At 36.6% G+C, this 24,744-nt stretch overlaps 1 protein-coding gene across 7 annotated transcripts in view; it reads left to right on the forward strand.

Moving 5' to 3' along the window:
• Positions 1 to 24,744, forward strand: part of PARD3B (par-3 family cell polarity regulator beta) — a 980,939-nt gene that overhangs the window by 248,029 nt on the left and 708,166 nt on the right. The window contains exon 3 of one of the 7 annotated variants that reach the window (XM_057304252.1): positions 12,015 to 12,098. The exons of the other annotated variants lie outside the window; for them this stretch is intronic. The gene's annotated coding sequence lies outside the window, so the exon portion shown is untranslated. The remainder of the gene's footprint in view (positions 1 to 12,014; positions 12,099 to 24,744) is intronic. 7 annotated transcript variants of the gene reach the window in all.

A 24,744-nucleotide genomic window follows, 5' to 3' on the forward strand; every position in this document is an offset into this window, starting at 1 on the left:
ATGGGAGAAATGCTCGGTATAATTTGAAAACACATTCTTTAGGTGACTTAAAAGGCTAAGGAGGCCATTTTAAAATTAATATCATTCTCTTGGGATGTACTGTCACATCCAGAGACACTGAAATTATCTCTAATAGGTTCTATAAGAAATTTATTACGTTTTGACTCATAAAAACTCCTGCACATTGGGTTGCGTTTCTATTTGTATTTGTCTTTGTTAGCTAGTTTAATTTACATTAGGAGAGGTTTTCAGCTTTATCTTCATTGTGGTCCTTGGGAGTGAAATCACCTGTTTGTACACTCTTTCTGCAAAGTTGTGTATCCCTTGCATAAATCTGTTTGTGCTTTGCATTTGTATTCACGGAGTTCTGCCTGAGCCTCTCAGTGGCTCTGGACGGGGAGTTTTGAGTCTGAGGCTGTAACAAAATATTTTGAAGTACTTAGCACGAACGCTCATTTTTTTTTTCTGTGTTTGCATATTGCATCGACCTTTACTGGTTTGTGTAAACTGTACAGCATTTGAAGTCTTTATTTCATCTCCTAAAATCCCTAACACAATGTTGGGGTCAAGTGGCAGAAATGGAAGTTGACTTGACATGTAGATTTCTAACTACTATGGGGTTCATCAGTGTTGTGGGATTTGATGCTGGTGGAGATGAATTCTTAGGGGTATTCTAGGTTCTTGATTTGATTGAAGCTCTGGAAGGACCACTGAAATGGGGGTGCCGGCAGGGATGGGATCAGAGTCTGGTCTATGGGTAGTAGTCTGCATAGAATCTAAGCAACTGGAAAAGGTGTTTTTGTCCACAGACTTCAAAATTGAGCGTGGGTGACGCCTGCGTTCTCTCTGTTCCTGTTGAGGTTTTCTTCATGTTTCCCCTGTTAATCAAATGATGAAATCGATTTCAGTAATTAAAACCTATGGTCCTGATTATTTAAATATACATCTTAGTTCTAGTTCCTCCTTTTTCTCCTACATGAATTATTATGGTTCTAAATATATTTATTTAAAAAAAAGAATAAATATATTTAAAGAACCATATTTTAATTTGTTTTTTAAGTAAATATATTTATACTTTTCTTTTTCTTTACCTCTCTTACCTTTCCTTTTGTTCTGCTTCCCACTGTTGTCCTCTCTCTTTCCTTTTGTTGTCTTTGGTGCTTTCTTGTATCTTTGGTATTCACGTGTATGTGTCAAATTAATGTCACTGAACTTAACACCAAAAATCATTTAAGATGGCAAACTTAATGCATGTATATTTTACTGGACTACAAAAAATGTATTACTGATGCAATATTAAAAATGGTGTAGTCGTTAAGTGTCTGCCTTTGGCTCAGGGCGTGATCCCAGCATTCTGGGATCGAGCCCCACATCAGGCTCCTCGGCTGGGAGCCTGCTTCTTCCTCTCCCACTCCCCCTGCTTGTGTTCCCTCTCTCGCTGACTGTCTCTGTCAAATAAATAAAATAAAATCTTTAAAAAAAAATGTCCTTTAAATCAGTAACTCCCAATATAGCACATAAATCTCTTGAAGATAAAAGCATGGAAGAGCACAGTCCTGGGGCAGTGTGATGACTGACCTCCCTCAACCTCACTCAGCAAGGTCCCTAACTCTTCAGCAGGTTCGAGGAGTTTCTCTCCAGCCTCAGATCACATTCATCTACATTAAAAACTAATGGTGGTGTTAGTTTTTACTCTCTTTGTACAGTAAGAACCTTATTGGCTCTTTTGGGGACATTTTTGCCTGCCAATATTTGTTTTATTAGAGTATGTTTTTTTTTGACATATGTGTATACCCATGAAATTATAACCACAATTGAAGTAATGAAAAGACCCATTGCCTCAAATACTTCCATGAGCTGTTGTGTAATCCTTCGCTCAGGTACTTTCCTATCCCGCCCACAAACTGCTTTCTGTCACTATGTATTAGTTCGAATGTTCTAGATTTTTATATAAATGGAAGCATGCAGCCTGTCCTCTTTGGTATCTGGCTTCTTTCACTCAATTAAATATTTTGAGATGAATTGACGTTGAGGTCTGTATACGTAGTTCATTTCTATTTATTGCCCGTTAGTATTCCTTATATGGATATACCACAATTTGTTTATTCACCTCTGGGTGGACATCTGGGTTGTTTCCAATTTTTGACTTTTATAAATAAAACTTCAATGAATATTTGCAAATAAATCTTTTTATGAACATATATTTTTATTTCTCTTGGGTAAATATGAGTGGGATGGCTGGATCATATGATAAGTGTATATTTAAACTAACAAACTTTTCAGAAATGGTTTTATGATTTTACATCCCCACCAGTATTGTTTTAGAGTTCCAGGGCTTCTGTTGTCTCACCGACATTTAATACAGTTAGTTTTTTTTACTGTTAGCCATTTTAGTAGGTGTGGATTATAATTTGTATTTCTCTCGTAACTAATGATATTGAGCGTCTTTTTGCGTGCTTATTTGATGTTTGTATATCTTCTTTGGTGAAATGAGGCTGTCCAAACTTTTGCAGATTTATTTCACTGGTGATCGTTTTTGGATTGATTTGATTTTGATGGTTCTTTATATATTCTGGGTGCAAGTCTGCATCTTATATGATTTGATAATAATTTCTTCAGTCTGTGGCTTGTATTTTTATCCTTTTAAAAATATAGGAAAAGTAGAGGTTTTGAATTTCATGAAGTTGAATTTATCAATTTCTTTTTCTGTGATTGTGCCTTTGGTGTAATAGCTAAGAAACCTTTGCCCATTCCAGGGAGCAAAGGTATCGCCCCCTGTATTTTCTTCGGGAAGTTTTGTAGTTTTAGGTTTTACAGTCAGGTCTGGGATGCTTACATGGGCAGGTTTATTTCAGGACTTACAATTGTGTTGATTAATGTAGCTTTATAATATTTCATCTTAAAATTGTTAATCCTCTTTTTTCCCTTATTCAGAATCATTTTGGCTATTCTGTACCCTGTGCATTTTCCTATAATTGGCTTGTCAATTTCTGCTTAAAAAGGTGATGGGGTTATGTTAAATATATAGTTTAATTTAGGGAGAATTTGCATCTTTTTTTTTTTAAAGATTTTATTTATTTATTCGACAGAGATAGAGACAGCCAGCGAGAGAGGGAACACAAGCAGGGGGAGTGGGAGAGGAAGAAGCAGGCTCCCAGCAGAGGAGCCTGATGTGGCTCGATCCCACAACGCCAGGATCACGCCCTGAGCCGAAGGCAGACGCCCAACTGCTGTGCCACCCAGGCGCCCCTAGGGAAAATTTGCATCTTAATGCTGGGTTTTCCAGTCCATGAAGAAGGTGTATCTCTCCATCTGTTTTTAATTCTTCCTCATTTTTTTTTCAAAATTTGTTTAATGTATAGATAGAATTTGTTGCTAGTATATAAAAAGGTTATTTTTATATTGATCTTATATCCTGAAACCTTGCTAAAGTCAATCATTATAGGTATATTTATTTTTTCTATTGGATTTTTAAATATAGATTGCCTTGTCCTTTCTGAATAAAGAATTTTATTTCTTCCTTTCCACTCTTGAATTACTTTTTTTTCTTTTGCTTGTCTTATTTCATTGTCTTGAGCTTCCAGTACAATGTTGAATAGAAGTGGTGAGAGTGAATATCCTTGTCTTACTTCTGATCTTCGGGAGAAAGTATTCAGTCTGTCACCTTTAAGTAAAATATTAGCTGTAGGCTTTTTCATAGATGCTCCTTGTCTGGTTGAGTTAATTTTCTTCTATTTCTAGTTTGTGGAGAAGTGGTTTTGTTTAGTTTAGTTTAATTTTTATGACCAGGAATGGATGTTAGATATGTCAGATTCTTTTCTTTTTTCTTTTTTTGCTCCTACCTATTAAGGAGGTCATATGGTTTTTATTTTGTTAATATGGTAAAGTGATTAATTTTCAAATGTCAAACCATCCTTGGATACAAGTAGAATTGTAATAAGCTCCACTTGGTCATGCTATATTATCCTTTTTGTATATCATTGAATTCAAATAATTAAAATTTTGCCCAGAATTTTTACATCTATTTCCATAGTTTTCCTGAAATGTCTATGTTTGGTTGTCAAGGTAACCCAGTCCTCATATACAGATATGAGAAATATCCTCTCCTTTTAATGTCTTGGATTAGTTGTTATAGAATTAATATTACTTGTTCCTTAATTGTTTGGGCCTAGAGTTTTCTTTGTAGGAATATTTTAAAATAAAAATTCAATTTCTTTAATCGATATGGAATTATTCAGGTTATTTCTTCTTGAATGATCTTTGGTAGTTTGTGTCTTTCAAGACATTTTTGCACTTAATTTAAGTTGTTGAATTTATTGACATTTTTCCATAGTCTTCCCTAACTAGCCTTGTATTATCTGTCGACATTGTCATAATACCACTTTCATTCCTGTTATTGGTAGTTTTTGTCTTAATTTGTCTTTTTTGTTCATGATCAGTTTGCCTAGAGATTTTTATTCTTTTTAAATATGTGAAAGAACCAGCATTTGGTTTAATTGATTATCTGTATTATTTCTGCTTTCTAGTTAATTGATTTTCACTCTGCTCTTTATTATTTCCATTTTGTTGCTTAGTTTGCAATTAATTTTATCTTTTCTTTTTTAAAACTGATATTGAGATCTTCGTTCTTTCCTAATACATGCATTTATGCATTTATTTATTATTATTTATGCATTTATACATGCTCTTAATTTCCACCTAGTACTGCTTTAGCAGCGTCCTACAAATTTTGATATGCTTTGTTTAATATTTAGTTAATTCACAGTGTTAATTTCATTTTCTTCTTTAACTCGGCCTTATTTAGAACTGTGTTTATTTTCCAAATATTTGTAAATTTTCTGGTCATCTTCTTTATTGATTTCTGATTTAATTCCATTCTTGTCAGAGAACATATTTTGTATGACTTGAATGTTTGCAATTTGAGACTTGTTTTATGACCAGGAATATGATCTCTCTTAATAAATGTACTGGATGTACTTGAAGAGAATGTGTTTTGCTGTTGGATAAATTGTTCTATAGATATCCATTAGATAAAATTGTTTGGTAGTGTTTTTCAAGTATACTCTCAGGAATGGATGATGGTTTCTTTGATGATTTTATGTTCATTATATAAAATATTGACAAAATGATCTTGAAATCGGACTCTATTTGTGGATACGCCTATTTCTCTTTTTAGTTTATTGGCTTTTGCTTCAGTATTTGTGGAGATCTGTTGTTAGGTGTGTGAATGTTGAGGATCTTATGTCTATTTGATGATTTGGTCCCTTTATCATTATGAAATGATCTTTTATGTCCTTGGTAATATTCTTTGCTCTGAAACCTACTTTATTTGACTTAATGTAACCACTCCGGTTATCTTTTGATTAGTGTTGGCATGGTAATTTTTTTCTATCTTTTTACTTTTAAACCATCTGCATATTTACATTTGATGGGAATTTCATGTAGGCAACATATACATGGGTCTTAACTTTTTAAATCTAATTTAACAATATCTGCCTTTTAACTAAGGTATTTAGACTATTTGCATTTAATGTAATTATTGATCTGGTTAGATTTAAATGTATCATCATCTTTTCTGCGTTCCATTTTCCTATTTTTCTGCTTTCATTTGGATTAATTGAGCAACTTTATGGTTCCATTTTACCTACTCTGTTGGTTCATTGGCTGTGGCTCTTTCTTATGTTAGAAGTGCTCTAAGATTTACATTATCTTCATTTTAACTTACTGGAGTTTACCTTCAAGTGATACTATGCCACTTCAGAGTTGTGGCATGCCTGGTAATTAAAAATAATTTTTATTGGAGAGTAATTGACATATAATATTGTATTAGTTTCAGGTTTAAGACATCAGTCTAATTACTGTCTGTTTTCTGGTAATTCTTGTTGAATTACAGATACTGTTTTATCTTACTGAATGTTGGATATTATTTTTACTCTTGTATATATATATATTTTTGAAGTGTAGTTGACACACAATGTTACATTAGTTTCAAGTGTACAACATAGTGATTCGACAACTGTGTAGGAAATGGTATGCTTCCCACAGGTGTTGCTACTATCTGTCACCATATGCTATTACAGTACCATCGGTTATGTTTTCTTTGTCGTACCTTTCATCACCATGACTCCTATACATATTCTTGATTGTTGTTCTGGCACACAGAGAAATTTCTTGAAAACAGTTTAATTCTTTTGAGTCTCAGTATTAATTTGTTAGGTGGGACCAGAGCAGTGCTCAGTGTAGGATTAACTCTTCCCCACTACTCGGTCACGGGTCTCCTGTGTACTCCGCCCAGTTCTCTATGCATCTTGAGGTGTTTCAGTTTACCTGTTGGGAAGAAGCACTATTTTTGGCCTTGTGTGTGGCCTCGCAGTGTTATTTCGAATCCTTTCAGGTCCTTTCTTAATAGGCATGTGCTGATCAATACTCATCTGAGTATCTGAGGGGACCTTCTGTGGGTTGCTGGAGTTATTGCTTTGTTCAACTCTCTCCTCTTTCTTGTGTACTCCACCTGCCTTGGACAGTGGACTCTCAGCTCTGTCTCCTGAACAGGAAGTCTGCTGGGTTTATATTGGATGCACTGCCCTGATCTCTAGCCAGGAGCCTCTATCATCAGGGCAGTGAGCTGAAGCAGTGGTGGGGTTCGCCATATTTGTTTGTTATGTGTCGAGTATCCTTCCTTGTCTGATCAGTATCCCCAAAACTGTTGTTTTGTGTATTTTGTCTGTTTGTTTTGTGCAAGTCAATTAAATATCTAGGCCCTGTTTCTTAATCTTGGCTGCAGCGAAAATATTTGGAGTATTTTATGAAAGGGTAAACTTGGCTTAAAAAGATGTACTCCAAAACTCTCTCTTTTAATCGATCAGTACAGGTATATAATAATGGCATAAGTTGCCGACTGCTAAGAATAATTTCACCCAATACAGATGCATCTGCTTTAACATTCCTCAACCTCTTGGGTAGATTGTGGAAGGGTTTTTTTGTTTTTTTTTTTGTTTTTTTTTGGCAAATGCTTTCAAAGTATAATAATGAAAATAAAAGAGTAGCTTTTTGCCTCATTGAGAGAGCATGGAGTGAAAAAATTGGATTTATGGCCTACTGTTCACTTAAGAAATACATGACCTTAGGAGTACTATGTATTTCTTACCTTATAATCCTCCGTTCTCCCAGGAGTAAGTGGAAATGTTGGTTTAATCAGTTTATGAGCACAAATGAACGTAGATATCAATTATTCATGCTGATTTTTCATTTTGAAGGTATGAGATTTTTGGTAACTGCCCTCTGTTTCTTTTTAAAATATGACTCATAAGAACTTTGAGCTTTTTAGATATCTAGGATACAGTAAAGTGTTGTTTTTATATTGATCTGAATGTGCTGTAGTATAGTTTCAGTGATTCCTGTGGGGTGATCATGCAGTAATTACAATTTTAAGCAGTTCCATATGTCTCAAAATGTTATCATTGCATATATTAATGCTATCTAAATGCAGTTGTAAAAAGAAATATGAGGAAAATTATTAAATAATTATCATAATGAAGTTAATAGGTGTGACATCCAATTATAACTTGCCCCAAGAGAAATATTGAGTGAAGGTTGAACATTTCAGCCTCAGCTAAGACCCCTACTCATGCTAACTTAGACTAGGTAGGATTCATAATTATAAAGGAAATCTTTGTTAGCATCTATTGTTATTAATACCTTGATATAATTTAGAACCTATGTATTATATATGTGGATTTAACTATCAATTGGAAGATTACTCTTATTTAAAAATCTTGCTGTTTTCATGGGCGAATATGCTGAAAGTGCATTTTAGGACTTGGTAAATAAGGTAGAGCGAGAGGTTATGGACAAGCAAGTGGGACGGTTAGAATGTCCCATGTAGTAACAGATTAGAGTTGGAGACATAAGTATGAACTCATGTTTAGCTAAATATAGATACAGATGGAGATCTGTGTGTGTACACACAAACATAAATATACATATATAGAGAGACATGTATATATAAATATTTATATATGTATATATTATTAGTGTGCACATGCATATATTTCCTTGCTCTGGAAGCCAAGAGTGACTAGAAGTAACAACATCCCAACAGCAACACCCCAGATGCATGTCAACCAAGTCTTGGTTTTGAATACCATATTCAAGTAAAAGAAAACAGGTTCCTAGAGAAATGACTGATTCTGAGCCTGGAACTGGGAATATACAAGATGAGACTAGAGAATCTTGTAGTGCCAGAAAGAAAGGGTTTTTGTTTGTTTGTTTGTTTAATGCTCCAAAAATCGTACAACGTTAGGTGTATGTCAAATGGACATGGGGTCAAATGAAAGACTGCCAGTGGCCAAAGCTGGGGTAATTTGAGCAACAGAATAAAAATATACTTTAGGAATACAACCCACAGTAAAACTATAAATATCCATGGGTCTATACATATAAATGCATTAGCAAGTAAATAAACGGGGAGAAGTACAATCTCCTATTGCAGAAGAATTTGAAAGAGATTATGTAGATAATCTGCCGTCAAGGAGAAAGCCTAAGTCCTCACTCTCTAGGTGTGAGTTATACATCGTGACTTCTTTGTAAAGAGTACAATATGGAAAGGGGGAAAAAGAGTAAATTTATAGTAGAGAAAATGGACAAACACTACTTCAGCCAGTTGCTCAAGATTAACTTAACAATGATTAAGTCATGTTAGTACATACCCTTGATGTGATGTGATGAGAATAGCACTTGACTCTGTGGTTTTCTTTCCATAAGCCCAGTCTAGTCATAAGCGATACTTCAAATGAATTCAGAATAAGGGGCGTTCTGTAAAACACCTGACCAGCACTCCTCAAAGCTGTCAAGATGATCAAAAACAAGGAATGTCTGAGAAACTAACAGCCAAGAGGAGTCTAGGGAAACATGAAAATTGAATGTAATCCTGGATGGGATCCTGGAACAGAAATAGCATATTAGGTAAAAACTAAGGAAATAGGAATAAAATATGGACATCAGTTAATAATATGTCAATATTGGTTCATTACTTGTGACCAATGTACCATACTCACGCAAGATATTAGTAATGGGAAACGGGGTGTAGGATATAATGGGAACTCTGTTGTGTCCTCACACTGCTTTTATAAATCTAAATGTATTCTAAGATTTTTTAAGTATTTAAAAATATTTAGCTTATTTCTTGCCTTATTTTAGCAGTTACCAGTTTATGGTGAAACAAATTATGAGCAGTGTACAAATGGGCTTTAAAGTTCAAATCAGAAGTTGCATTTATTTCAATGCATTTTGGTATCTATCTATATAATAAACCTCCTTCTCAAATTGTTGCACAATTTGTTCCCAGTATTCTGGGTTGAGAGTATCACATGCCTCATCTTTCTTTATTGATCGCACTGCGTAAATACTGAGAGAGAAGAAATGAGGAAAACAGATTCATCTCATTAATGTGGAGTGATGTGGAACATATTTCTCTAACTCCTTTGACCGAGACCAAAATATTGAAGCACGTTGCCTTTTAGAGAATCACTACGCTACAATGGAGTTTACATTGGAAATGTCCATTGCAAATACCAACGCCACTTTTAGGAGAAAAGTATTACTTAGCTGTATATTGATCAACCCTTCCCTTGTGCTTTATCTACTCTCTCCCGTCATTGCTTTTGGAAACTCACCTCCTTCTGAAGGAATGGGGGTTGTCAACTTTTAAAGTTTCAGGCACATTTTAGGTTGTTTCTCTTTTCTCACGGCCAGCTTTCCCTGTGGTTTTCTGGTAAGTTCTGTTGTGCAGCAGAATGCTATGTCCTCTACAGATTTGTTGTAGGACATTTCGGTGTCTTTTGCTCTTATTTCAACTGACTGATTAGCAGCATAAAGATTTTTGAAGCCTGTGAAGAGAAAGAACAAAGAAGATATGTTTTATGCTGTCATGTTTAGGAAGTATTGTGGAATATCACTGTTTTATTAAATGTCTGAAGATCATTTATATATAACATGTATCATGGTAGATAGAGAGATAAGAGGTAACGATTCTGCCTTCATGGACCTTAAAGTCTAGTAGCTACATACATAAATATAACTAATACAAGATTTAAGAAAACGTACCAAACTAGGAGAGACTGCTTATTTAGATGCTTGAGGATGTTTGCTGAGAAGTTGTATTCTTATCGTCACTGATACTTCTTTATTCATGTCAGAAAAAAATAAAATACAAAACTACAATGGGTGTAGCAAGAATTACAAGGAGAAATAAAATGAAAAAGAGGCGGAAAGAAATTAGGGATGGGGATGCTGTGATAAAAACATGTCTACAAAATCTGAGTTCCACACAAAAACACTGTGAGCCAAAGTGCAATGTCAGAAAATCACTGTTGGCGAGATGTCTTTCTTTTTTTCTTCTAGAACCATTCTCCACTCTTTTTGACTTTGCTGTTTGTAAAGGGAGGCCAACCTAGCTAGGCTCCTTGTCAACCAGCTTTCACTTGCAGTTGGCCAGTGGAGAGCCCCAGAAAAAGATGGAAGAGAGGATGAGAGGGAAATGAGGCTGTTTTTTCCCCTTTCTCCCTTCTGCAGGGGCTCCCTCAGGCTGGCTGTGTCCCTCTGCCAATGGTCATACTCATAGTAAGGTAGCTCTTTCCTCATCTCTCCCCTTCCTATATCTGGGGACCCTTTCTTCCTGCTTCTTCAGGCTTAGCTGTGACAGCCCTGGAGAACCTGCTTGTCTTTGGGTTCCCTTACACCTGTACATCTTTGTACGTAGCCCTTACGTTCAACTTTTCTTGAATTGTTGTTATTTGAGTGCATTGTAGGCTTCGTGACTGGCACGTTAGAAAAAAATCAGAGCTATGAGAACCTAATCATCATTGCATCTTCTTCCTACTTTATTTTACAAATGGCATGAAAAGGAGGCCAGTGAGAGATCAGCGTTTCCTCAGCGTCTAAGTTAATGGTAATGCCTGGTCTCAAAACTAGACTTGCCAATTCCTACTATTCCTAGTTCTCATTTACCACTTGCTTGGAAATTATGTTAAGTATATTTCTTTTCTAGTTTCCACATTCAAGACTTTTGAAGCTGAAGCAATGAACTTTCCAGCATTCAGCTTTGGAGCATGTGGACATAAAGGCCACCTGAACGAGAACAAACAGGCTGTTTTGTAGGGAGTCAGCTACCATGAATTTCGTTTGGTAGAGATACCAAGGCAGGCAGGGAAGTTGGGAAATCTTTATAGTGGAGAAAGTTTTATATGTGTTCTGATTGGAGGTTGTTGGTGTGGTGAAGCTGGAGGCAGGCTAAGTAGAAGTGAGACATCTAATTTGATTGGTTTGGAAGCTTATTTGACTTTCTCTGGTTGGTCCTCGGTTGAAAGCCAGGGCAAAAGAAAAAAAAAATGGAAAGCTGGTAGTCCAAGTGCTGACTGCCCTGGGGTGATAGCTGTGGAGTTTGTGGGTCCGAGTTGTATTGTTGTCCATGATTCAGACATTATCTGTTAGTTTTGTCAGTCTCCAGAGCATAGAAGCAATTGATTTGCTTTGCAGCTTTCTTAGTCGTCATCTGAAGGAACTTAGGTCACTGAGAAGCAGATTAACTAACAGTAACAGATCGTTCTAGGGGCAGTTCAGCAAATCTCAGAAGAGAAAGTAATCCTCTAGAGGTAGTGACGTAGAGGACAGAGGCAAATTTGACCTATCTTGGAGCAGTTTCATAAACAGTCTGCTAGACTGGGGCAAATAGGGCCCATGCTTGCGGTATTTGGTGTCCTGCATATTTATGCCTTGGCGTGTAGTTTTGGCACAGCTGATTTTCTGCATGGGCGCTTTGTCGATCATTACTGTGACTTGTTCACAACTTTGCCGGCTCTTTTGTTGTGTGGATGTCAGCAAAATTTCTTGTAAGAGACAAGCAGAGAAATCTTTATACTCAACTGAGAGTCTGGAGTTGAGGAGTGGCAACCATGTATGAGTCAAGCATCAGGTGTTGACAGATTTCTAAATTCTGTATTCCCATATAATTTTAGGACAGTTATCCACTGAAGCTGGTATGAAGTTCACTCTTCCATATGGACAAGGCCTACCCACATCTCCGCCTCACCTAGGTGAAGGTAGGGGATGCAGCCATCAGGATTGTGGTACTTGGTTGGTGGCTGCCATTCTCATGCATTCTTGACTATGCTCTACACAGTTTTCCAGTTGATTCTGTTTTCAAATCACTTCCTTTTTTCAAAATATCTTGTGTCCCTTAGCATGAGATTGTCTGTACAGTCAAGCTGTAGGGTTAATTTTCTTCTTTTTTTTTTTTTTTTTTTAAGATTTTATTTATTTATTCAACAGAGATAGAGACAGCCAGCGAGAGAGGGAACACAAGCAGGGGGAGCAGGAGAGGAAGAAGCAGGCTCATAGCGGAAGAGCCTGATGTGGGGCTCGATCCCGGATCGCCGGGATCACGCCCTGAGCCGAAGGCAGACGCTTAACCGCTGTGCCACCCAGGCGCCCCGGGTTAATTTTCTTCTTAGATCACTCCCATTGCACTGAAGTCCCCAGAGTGATGCCACTTCCAATTGTTATTGTTGTTGTTGGGCTATTTTAAAGAAATTCTAGGCATCGTAAGTCAGATGAGAAATTTAATTTGGGGAGAAGGGTAGGAGAGGAGTCCCTGAAATGTAATTTGACTATGTTTGAAATGTAATCTGACAATAGCCTTGAAGGATAATATATAGGTTGAGAACTAAAGGATCTGACCCTTGTCTCTCCAAACACCTATTAGGTCTTCTGGCCGAGATTGCTGGGAGTCCGACCTTTGTAACTAGTGTTACCTGCTCTTATAATGGAGTAGAGGTGTTGGTCTTCTTTGGGGCTTAATACTTCATGTGAACTTAGTGTAGGTCCAACTACAGCCACTTTTCTCTCGCAGTTGGCAGAGACAGAGATTCTAAGTGGTCAAGTTGGAGTAAACTGGGTTTTAATTCCATTCCATTCAGTGAACGAATTCTGTCATTGGCCTGTTACATAACTAGAAGCTACCACAGTAATTTACTTATAGAATAGATTCATATGTTTATTATGAAGAGTTAACTGTTATAGCTATGATATTTCAAAAACATTGTTAAAATATTGATAGTATTATCTTTACCTAGGAAATAGGTTTTTCTTTATTCCTCAACCTATTAACACATTTAATATGTGAGAAAATAGATCTTTATATAAAAATAAAAATTTTTCTGTATTGTCTTTGTTTCCTTGGAAGTTCTATTTCCTTACCTTTTGGTGGTTGTCCTATAATGTGGGGCTCTTGAGGTTCCTAGTGATCTCACCAGAAATTAAACACACACACACACACACACACACACACACACACAAAATATAAAATGAAAAAAAAGCAAAAAAACACCTCGTTATGATGTAAAATTTGAATCAGGCAATGGTCCATATTTGTAGTTACTGAAATATTTTATATTGAACTAATGTTAGGAATCCAGCATTGGCAATATCATGCCTTATTTACAGGTTTTTGCAAACCAGTAGAGTGCTAGAAATGGATGAAATTACATTACACAGGGAGCTTTCTATAATGGAGAAAAAAAGCTGGTGACAAAGGTGATGATCTATTTGTGTATTTCATGGGAATATTAATTGGTTTCTTTTAAAACTTTGGTAAAACTGGCATTGATAGTTACAGAAGTGGGAAGATAGTTCATGCCTAGTTAAAGATATCTGGCCTTCTCTTTTGTTAAAGAATGACTTCAAAGCTGAAATTTGCATTATGAACATTAATGTGATAATTTTAAAAGTACCCATTAATCTGACATTTTTAGGATAATAAAACTAAATTCTGGTGAAGTTGAGACATATGGAAGAACAGTGGTAGATATTAGGCAAAAAATAATCTGATCACAATAAAAATATGCTTTTGCTTGAAAATCTGTCAAAAGGAATTCCAAGTATTTCAAAAATGCATGTTAAATGTGCTTTACTACAGTTTTGAAATAGATTAAAATTATATGCAAATTAATGCAAATCATGTGGCTTGAAGATTAAATTTTTAAGTGCTATCTTTATTCCCTGGAGTAAGTGGCTGTTAAAGAATGGATATATAAATATCTGACTGACTGGCTGGCTGGTGGCTGAATGAATGAATGAAGGATTGAATTTTTTTTCACTTTGAAAGCTGTTACATTTTCTCCTCTGCCAGTGGGCCATTTTTTTATCATATTCAAAAAAGTCTAGGATGTGGGTGGCTGCAACTCCAATCTTAGCCTAATCAATCCAGTCCAACCCCGTGAAGACCTTTTGCCCCATAATGATGCTGGTCCTGTGCAGGAATTCTTAGGCTATAGTGTATCTGAACCCCGAAGGGAGGAGGCCATTTTCTCCAAACCCATTCCTTCGGTACGGATCTATCGAGCACCTTCCAGAAGCCAGGTACTGTTTTAGATGCGTCACCATTGACCTCTCAACAGTAGCTGTTACTGTTTGTGCCACTCATTCTTCCTGGAAATTTCCTCTTCCCTTGGATTCTGCCATATATCTTTGTGTGTGTGTGTGTGTGTGTGTGTGTGTATGAGAGAGAGAGTGTGTGTGTGGCTTTTCTTACACTTCTATACAATTTGCGTCCTTTCCAATCTCCTTTTCTGACCTTGCCTTGGGAGTTCCTTGAGGCTCAGCTTTTGCCCTGTGCTCCTTCTTTGCTCCGGTGATTCTCAGCTCTGGCTATGATCACAAGCTCTAGGGTGAGGCCCCAAGCATGGACACATTTTAAAAGCTTCGTAAGTGATTCTGATGCACAGCTAGAGTTGAGAGCTGTTTTTTATACTGTAATCCAGGGAATTGTTTGTGTCTCAGAACTTCACTTTTGTTTGTCATGCCAGTATCTCCTTGTGCCAAGTGCCTATTCTGTGCCCCTGGCTAACCAACCGATATTTTCTTTAGAAATATCATTTATCTGCTTTATCTCAAAAGTACCTTACCTTCCGATTTCTTTTTATTTATTCTTTAATTCTGATCCAGAAATGTTAACCATAAACCTACCTTCCTTCTTGTGTTCAATATTGTTAGCACCCTTTGATCAAAGTCACCTTGATGAGGCTGATATCAGCTACTCATTTGCCCCAAATGCTCTTGGCTCTCTGTTGCCTGCAGGGTCAAATGAAAAATCCTTACATAAAATATAAAGCTTCAGAAATCTAGACCCATAGGTTAGCTTCCTCAGAGAACTTCTGTTTCAGTCTTTTGTAGGAGGGCCTGTGCATTCCCACCTTCTGCTCAAAGCCTTTCCCGATTTCTCCAATCCATGGCTGCCTTTCCTTCCCAAGTCTTATTGATACTGTAATGCACTGAATCATGTAACTTTTGAACTGAAGTTTGGCTATCACCTATAAGACAGAATCCTCACGGATCTTGTCTTTGAAATCGAACCATAAATACGTACTTCTGTTCTTCCTTTTGTTTATCAGAGACATTGTAAAATGAATCCGGAAAGGTGATGAGGCATGGGTTATATGTTACAATAGCAATGTAAGGAATGTTAAAAACAGAAAAAAGTCTATTCTAGAACATTTTCTACAAGTTCATTGTCAGCATTTACTGGGTGGCTATTGTGTGCTAGGAGCTTACTTATTTCTATTGTTTCATCCTTATGTAAAATAATGTTCTCTCAATTTTAAGATGAGAAGACCGAACCTCAGCACCATGAATCAGCTTTCTTCACGCTACGGGTGTGACCCGGGTTCCAGGCTAGGTCTTAAGAGTTCAAATCTGGTGCGTTATGTTTCTCACCCAGTGAGTAAGCTAATGGAGGTGTGTGTCAGAGGATTGCACCTTTTTATTTCATTAGCATTTTCCTTTCCCAAAACCCTGTAGGTATGATAGTTTGTCACTGAGGGGTTAGTAAATAAATGAAATATAAGAAGGATCATAGGATAAGCTAGATTTTCTGAATCTCCTTCCAAAAGTTATTCCAGATTCTGTCTAAAGTAGAAGGCCTAGCAGGGGCAGAGCAGCACTTTTCAACATTGGATTGTTCTAGTCATTGGTTTATAGGACCAACACTAAGAATGTTCTAAAATTACCTAGCACATGAATTTTCTAAGAAACTATTTTAATGAACTAGAGTTTGAAACCTGCTGTTGTTAGTTGAAGATTCAGGCTAATGAACATTTCAAGACCATGTAGACCAAGTTTATTTCCTTCTAAAGGAGGGATCAGTTTCCTCACCACCATCTCTTTGAAATGGAAAATGAGGCCAGTGTTTCCACGCAGACTGTTGTCTAGCTAAGAATGACTTCTTGTCCAATCAACCCAGCAAAGGAGACCATGGATGCTTTCCATCCTCTGTAGCTAGAAAGAAGGGAAGAGAGCACTTACTGCTTTTCCATTAAGTCTCTGTTCTGTGTGTGAAATATATTTCGTAATCTGGATTTGGTGAGCAAATGGAGTTTAGAATAAAGAATCATAGCCATGTTTGCTGGAATATACCTGTTATAGTTTAAAAAAACAAAACTTTTAGTACCTAAATAATTGCATAAATGGAATGTGCATGCCTAACACTTGTATTATTAATTACAAAAATAATAGTCTTTAGCCATCAGGGTTACCAAATGCTGTTGCTGGAACTCTCCTTCATTTCCCAAATTTAGCCCAATAGTTTTGTTTTCTTAGATGCCATGTAATTTAAAAATTTTACTTGAACTTTGCTACGAATAGAAAAATTAGGAGTAGGAAGCTGCACTTCAAAGGGAAATGTAATTTTACTCTTCCAGCTACGTTGCTGAGATCAAAAGCATTTGAGAAGTGACCTGGGTGGCCATTACAAGTAATTGGAAAAGAAGTATAATTTCTTATTACTGCATCCAAAAATGAAGACAACATTCTTTAAATATCACATTTATATAAAAACCTTCACAAACTCCATCCACATGTCTTAATTAGACGCTATAATAAAGACATTTCATTGTTTTTATAACTTGTGTTCAGAAATAAACTCCTATTTAAGCATTACTTAGCAGAAATATTAAAATCCAGCCTAGGATAAAGAAAAAGGCAGAAAACGGTGATGTGTCAAAGATATATTAAGAGAAGAGTTTGATTACAATTAGAGGGAAAAAGAATTTTTTTCACTTTCAAATAAATCTCATGTATTCATTTGGCTTACTGCTGTACCTATTTGACAGCTAAAGGATGGATTGCCTTTCAACCAAAAGCCTTTTCATTTAGTAGCTAGCTCATTTTGTAGTTCCTTCTTTGCACTAACTACTTCAGAGGGAACTCTTCCAGGCAACAAGCATTTATGTCATGTTCAGAAAAAAAATTGCTACAATATAAATAAGTTGTATTAAGTAGGATTTGTCACACTGGTTCTATGAACTCCTGAGTATAGGTAGATATTAAATTGGAGGTCACAAGTGGAGTGTCCCATTACCATTTTAAGGACCTTAGAATGAATAACTGTATTAATCGTATTCTGGACTGTCTAGATGTTTTTTTAAAGTTATACTTCTATAAGGTTTTAGTGTTCATGCTTGCTTTTATTCCCTTTTTTTAATTTAAATTCAATTAGCCAACATAGTACATCATTAGTTTCAGATGTAGAGTTTAGTAATTTATCAGTTGCCTATAACACCCAGTGCTCATTACATCACGTGCTCTCCATAATGCCCATCACCCAATTACCCCATCCTCCCACCCACCTCCCCTCCAGCAGCCGTCAGTTTGTTTCCTGTAGTTAAGAGCCTCTCATGGTTTGTCTTCCTCTCTGATGACTTCCCTTTCACTTTTCCCTCCCTTCCCCTCTGATCCTCTGTGCTGTTTTATATATTCCACACGTGAGTGAAGCCATAGGTGACTGATTTTCCTGTATTGACGAGAGTTGAACAGTCATTCACATTTAGAAAAGCGAGGGACTCCTGAGTCGTCCCATGGCGTCCCTCTTGTCAGGATGTGCTGTATTTGTATTGAAAGCGATGGAATTTCATAGGAGGGGAGAATGGACAGGCAGCTGTAAAAGCAGAGCGGGAGCAAAAGCAGAGGGGCCACGGCGTTTCGCGGCACACTTGGGGACAGCTGTGTGCGGGAGATGCAGCAGAGATAGGAGGAGACTGGTGGGGGAAATGAGGGTGGGAGGCATCTACAAGAGTTGAGTGGGTTCCAGGTTGGGAGAGAGCGCTGGGCTTGAGCGTTGAAGAACCACTCAAGGTCTCAGACGGGGCTGTGACGTAAGCCTGGCTATACTCTAGAAGAATTTTCGAATGTGCATCTCCTTTGCAGTGATAGCTCCAACTGATAGTTATTAGGTTTTTTTTAAAAGCAAAGTACGCTGGGCACTATTAAGAGAAAATGGATCATGAACACCCGGTCTGTATCATTAAAGAACTAATATGCTTTGAAACCAAAGAGCTGTACAGATAAAAGTTAGCATTATTACTATAGTAAAAGAGAAAGTGTTGTTCTAAGCGGGCAATTAAATGCACAGAAGAAGATTTATAGCACCAAAAATATCCTCAAACTCTAGCTTGTTACCTACCAGTGCTTTCATTTATCGTGAAAAATGGTGAATGCGAATCGTGCGCTCTCTTATGGTCTGATCGTCAGCGATTTCATCGTTGCACAAATGGACACCATGTTACAGATAAATCTTGAAGAGTTCCAGTATTCAGCATTAAAAGCACTTGATATTTGCTGGCATCTTTGAATGTTATATAGCTTGGTTAAATTTTAGATAACCCTCCCTTTTTCTCTCAAAGTTGGGGGAAAGGACAAAAGACATTAATGAGTAGCCCCATCTTCCTTGGCTGCTTTCATGGCACAGCGAGAGCTCTGAGTAAAGGTTCTGCTTCGTAGGCCTGTTTTGGTACTGGTGTAATTTAACCGAAGATATACATTAGTTCATGTCCTCTTTGTGCTTAAATACTTTTTATGTCTTATATTTACTTGGAGTAAAACCCGGTTTTTAACATGCCTGTCCCATCTACTTGTCCACATTCCTGTCCACCACTCTTCCCCCTTCCAGCTATGAAGGCCACCTTCAGCTTCTTCCAGCCCAACAAACTCCTGCATCAGGAATGTTCCATCTACTTCAACCCAGTGTCCGCTCTTCACCTTGTGATGACATCCCTTTTGCTTTCCTGTGAAGTATTATCTCCCCAGGAAAGGCTTCTGCCTTCCTTGATCTTTCAAACTAAATCAAGCCTCTCTGTACTCAAAACTTAATTTCTTCCTTCATGGTGGCTCTGACGGTTTATATATGTATTTGTGAGTATTCGCTTTACCTGTTTCCTCAACTAGTCTGTTGTCTTCATGAGCAAATCAGTTTTTGTGCTGTATACCCAAGTGCCCAGCACAGAATAGAGACTCAGTAAATAACTTTTATTGGTATTCGCACAGAGAGAACGGGTTGGTATGAATAAGATTTAAATAATTGAAGATAGAAATAATTATTCAACTTTAATCAAATGCATGTCTGCTGAGTCAAGGTAGAATACTATAAAAGAGCTACATTGTGATGGTACTGAACAAATTATCTATCATCTATCTATCTTTATTTGAGAGGGAGGGGGTGGGGGAAGGTCAGAGGGAGAGGGAGAAGGAGAAGGAGAGAATCTTGAGCAGGCTTCATGCCTAGCACAGAGCCTGATGCAGGGCTCAGATCTCACAACCCTGAGATCGTGACTTGCGTTGAAATCAAGAGTCTGATGCCTGACTGAGCCACGCAGGTGCCCCTGGACAAATATCTTTAAAGTTAATATTACATGTATTTGGCTATTATTAAAGCATAAGCAGAAATATAAAGAAATCTTTTTAAAAATTTCAAGTATTGTGTATTTTCATTAATTATCCTCATTGAAAGATCAAACAGATTAAGAGGAATACATTTCCACAATGGAGAGGCCTGTTGACAATTAATAGACTGGAGCTGGGAAAAAGGGAAAAAAAGACCTAAAGCTTAAAAGGCAAGAAGAGAGGAAATTTTTTCTATCCCTATCCTCCCAGATATCAGCAGCAATGTGTTTATTAAACCAAAAGTGATCACATCACTTTTACTGTGTCAGCGTGGGCTGAAAAAGACACCTGCATTTCATGAATTGATGAGTAATTGTTTTTAGGCCTGATTCTGAGTACGCTGTTGATTGCAGTAGTGTGATGTGGTTGAAAAAAGCACTGGGTTTAGAGCTAGAACACCTGGATTTAAGTCCTGGTGTCACCACTTAGCTTATACATTAGACCTGGAACAAGTCACTTAACCGCACCAAGGGTGATTTCATCTATGAAATGGTACCCTGCAGGATCCTTGCATGGATCAAATAAGATAATTATAGAAAAGCTCTTGGAGAAGGGCATGCAACACTAAAATGTGCTGTTTGGAGTCAGGTATAGATTTGTCTCTGAGTAATGCACTTTGTGTGGATTGTGGCGCTAAGGCCTGTCCCCCTCTGGACTTCAGTTACCCTTGGTAGATGATATGCATATTGAGAAATGTCTTTTCATGCAGAAAGTGGCCCAATGCAGATGTGAAACAACATATTTTTGCCCCTCCCTTTTGTCCTCCTTCCCCTTCCCCATATTTGTGTTAAGAAAGCAGCATGAGGTTGGGAAAAGGGAGATGTATTGATCTAAGGAACAAATAAGTTCAGTTTTGAAATAAAATACTCCATTTACCCTTTCACTAATTAAAAAATATTTTAATAATTAAAATAACTGAGAATGAGGTAAAATAAATACATATATTTCCTAATGTGTTCTGAAATTAGCTTTTAACATCAATAAAGCTTTTAGTTTCATTTATGATTTTTTATAATTTTTTTCCATTGAGCAATCAAAGGGTTTGTGTGGGGTAGTTAAGTATATAGATACTGTTGCATTTATCAAGGGAGATACAGTATTATTATTAAAGTACTATTATGTTAGAATATTAGTATGTATATAGTATCATGTTAAGAGCAGATTATTCTGTATCTGAGAAATTAGAAAATCGTGTTTCTGAAATGAATCAAGTGAATCAGGAATATTAAATATGTAGAACATATTTTGCACATAACTTAGCCATATATAAGATCAAATGATGATCATATGATTTCTAAAACACCTTTAAATTATACCAGAGAGCAAAAATATGATGTGTGTGTAATATGTAAGCACATAGGTTTGAGTGTGAGAGAGTGTGTGTGTGTGTGTGTGTGAAGAAAATATAATGATAGCACTTTTTTCCTCTCTCTGGGAGATGTGACAATGGATATTTTTTTCTATTAAGATTTTCTACAATGGTTGCATGCTTCAATGATCACAAAAATGTTGTAAAAGTGAATTTTTATATGCTATATAAGATTTACAGAGAAAAATTTCCCTTTGAGATTTGGCCTTTATAGCAACAGCATCCCTTCCTTGCTTTTAAATCACATTTTTGGTGTCCTGTTAGCTGTTTGACCCTCCATAGCATGAGGTGTTTAATTATCATCCCCTGGTGTATGATTGGACCCCCTGAGGTGGCATACTTGCATATGAATTCTTAGAATGTAACTTACATCCCAGTAACAACAATGAAGTTATCCAGTAAACTTGCATAATCAATAAGATTATAGAAGAATATAAGCTTTTCCTTTTATATGTTTGTGAGATAGTAAATATATAGTTCAGTATGTACTTTATAAAATGCCCCCTTTTTAAAATCCAGAAATGTGTTGGAGGTTAGTACAGTTAGCTTAACATCTTTTAATAACTAAATTTGGTTTCAAGGATTTCAAGTATCTAAGCATTTTTAATGTTTGGATTTTTTTTCTGATTAAAAGCAAATAAAAACATAGAATTTGTGGTCTTTCCAAAAGGGAGCTTAACCTGAACATAGAGCATTCAGCTTTGTAAGTTGATGAATTTGGTTCTTAGTAAGTTTGTTAAGAGGCCTTGCTGACTCCCCTTCAGTGACAAGCTCACTGCTCTGTAGAAAAGACCATCCCCTCCTTGCTCTGCCCTTCTCATTTAGCAGTTTTCACCTGATCTCTGCTTCCCTTTAATTTTTTTGGTCCCTGGAATACTAGTGAATGATAATACTTTTTTATGACATAACCCATCACGTATCAGAAGAGCACTGTTTGTCCTAACTTTTTTTCTAAGGCTTACTCCCAACACCCACTTCCAACTTGGTTCATTCAATAAAACTGTCTTGAGCATGGTGTTCTAGGCACTGGGGCTCCCAATATGACTATAATATCATCCAGGAACTCACAGTATAATGGGGGAGACAGATACAGACTCAGGTAAATCAGAAGAGAGTAAGTGCTATTGTTGAGTGAGTGACAAAGGGCTGTGAAAACAATAAGATCCTAAGAACTAACTCTTAAGCACAAAGAGACTTTTCATAGAAGATCATATTTGAATCAGGTTTTGAGTCAAATAGGAATTTGTACCCAAAGAAGCAGAGGAAGGTCATGCTGTGCAGAGACAATATTTTATAAAATGAAAACTTTGAATGTCTTTTCTTGTCAGTGCTGTGCTTTGAAGAATAGTGCTTCCCTCCTGACTACCATGGAGCCCAGAGAGAGCTTTCATTTTCTGTTTAGTTAATGTAAATTCTAGAAATGCAGTAACATTGAAAACATTATTTTTTCATGTTCACACAGAAGTATTTATTGCTAGAAATGTATAATATTGCAATATTATTAAAAGAGTTCTCTGTCATAACTTTTTAAGTCCAGCCCTGTTTGAGCTACTATACTTGGGTGAACTCGGTGCTTTGGGGTATTATAATACTTATGTCAGTACTGTTCTACAGAGCCCAAAGTCTTTGCTCTTAGAGCCCCATAACTTTCCATGGCCAGGGTCAACTGTGAGACAAGGCACCTTAACATGTCATTGTGTCAATTATACTTTTTCTATGATATATTTTTTTGTTTGAAAAGTAAAAGTATTTTTTTTACAGATTTTATTTATTTGAGAGAGAGTGAGAGAGAGCATGAATGGGGGGACAGAGGGAGAAGCAGGGGCCCCCAATGTGGGACACCATTCTAGGACCCTGAGATCATGACCTGAGCCCAAGGCAGATGCTTAATCAACTGAGTCACCCTGGTGTTCCAAAAACAAGTTCAAGTGTTTTCTTATCTCTAGTACGGTAATTTAGGGAAACTTGGAGGTGTTCGATGTGTAAATGAAGCCAAACTTCTCATTGATTCTCATGGTTTCCATTTTGCTTTTAGACATATTTTATTTTACACCTGTTCACGGCTTTTTGGTGACTTCTTGCATGTACTCCCTTCTTTACTCTGATATGTATGTGCCATCCAAGTCCTTAATCCTCTTTGTATTCGTTTAGAGGGAGAGGTACGATTTGATCTTTTTCTTCCCATCACCCTGGCAATTCCTTTTATTTTTCACTCTCTCCATCTCTTTTGGGTCTTTTTATTTTTCTTTCTTTCTTTCTTTCTTTCTTTCTTTCTTTCTTTCTTTCTTTCTTTTTTTGTTGCAATTTGGCATTCTCACAAGGAGAAAGGGAGGAAAAAAGTCAAGGAGAAAGGGAGGAAAATAAACTTGGTATAATCAATGGAAAGGATGATTATCGTAAGAACTGGCCACCAAATTCTTCATAAGGAACAGTGGTTTTGTTCTAGATGCTACTTTTAAAAAGGGATTTGGAATAGAAGTTGAAAACTTGAATAAAAATCTCTCATTGTCTGTAATGCTGGGTTTCTGGTGACTTTAACGTGTGACAAGGCCTGTCTCATTGAACAGTAAATATTTTAGTGCCACTTCCAAAATATATTAAAGTATCTTTCCTAAAAGAGACCTTTCCATGAGACTGTGTAGTTGTTTTCCCCTTGACTCCAAACACACAATCAACAGGTAAAAGGGGGAAGAGATACACTTCCTTTTCTCCATAGAGTTCACAATCAGTACAATTTAATATTACTAACATAATTAGCAGCTTACTAACAGTAGCAGCTTGTAGGACGTTACTCAGTAGTAGGACTTCAAATCACATAGAAAAATGTAGTTGAATAAAAATGTACGGTCCACAAATTAAAGGGTCAAGACTCTTAAAGAGGTGGAAGTGTTTCCAAATTTAAGTTATCTGTGATAGCTCTGGAGAAATAATTTATGACCTTCACAATTCTATAGGACTTTTCCTAATGAAATTCTACCCTAAAGCCATTTATCTTCATAAAATATATAGAGGATTGGAAGTGTCTTTACACTTAACTTTCACTATTTTCCTACAGGATTAACACTTAATGGCACATTTCCTGTGATTGCCATTGGTACATTGTTCTCTGGGGTACCAATACAAATGAATTCCCCTCATATTTTTTAGAAGTTGTACATAAATTTTTTTTGTTTAATGTTTTTAAAAATAAGAATATTTTTAGTGTTTACACCTTGATAATGCTTTTGATCATAGTTCTGCTCAGATGAAAGTTACCATGCATAATGAATGAATGTCTAGATGTTCTCAGGCTCGACCAGTGGCAAAATTGATCTTCAGCGTGGTGTAATTTCACTAGAGATGAATGAATCAATTGGATTAGAGAGTGGGGGGAAGTCCATTAGTGTTATGTGCATCAGACCTTTTTTCTTTAAATTTATGATTTATTTCTTCATATCTATGCCATGTACAGTGGCCAAAATTAGTACTTAAAAAATTTCAAAAGTGTGCAATTTTAGCATCTGTTTAATTTTTTTTCAAATGGAGTGGAGGTTAACAATTCATATGGTTGTGTAAAACAGACTGTTTCCTGAATGACCATGAAAACCTAATTGTATACGATTTACTAA

Source organism: Ursus arctos, unplaced genomic scaffold (assembly GCF_023065955.2).
Source record: "Ursus arctos isolate Adak ecotype North America unplaced genomic scaffold, UrsArc2.0 scaffold_1, whole genome shotgun sequence".
Classification (NCBI taxonomy): Eukaryota; Metazoa; Chordata; class Mammalia; order Carnivora; family Ursidae; genus Ursus; species Ursus arctos.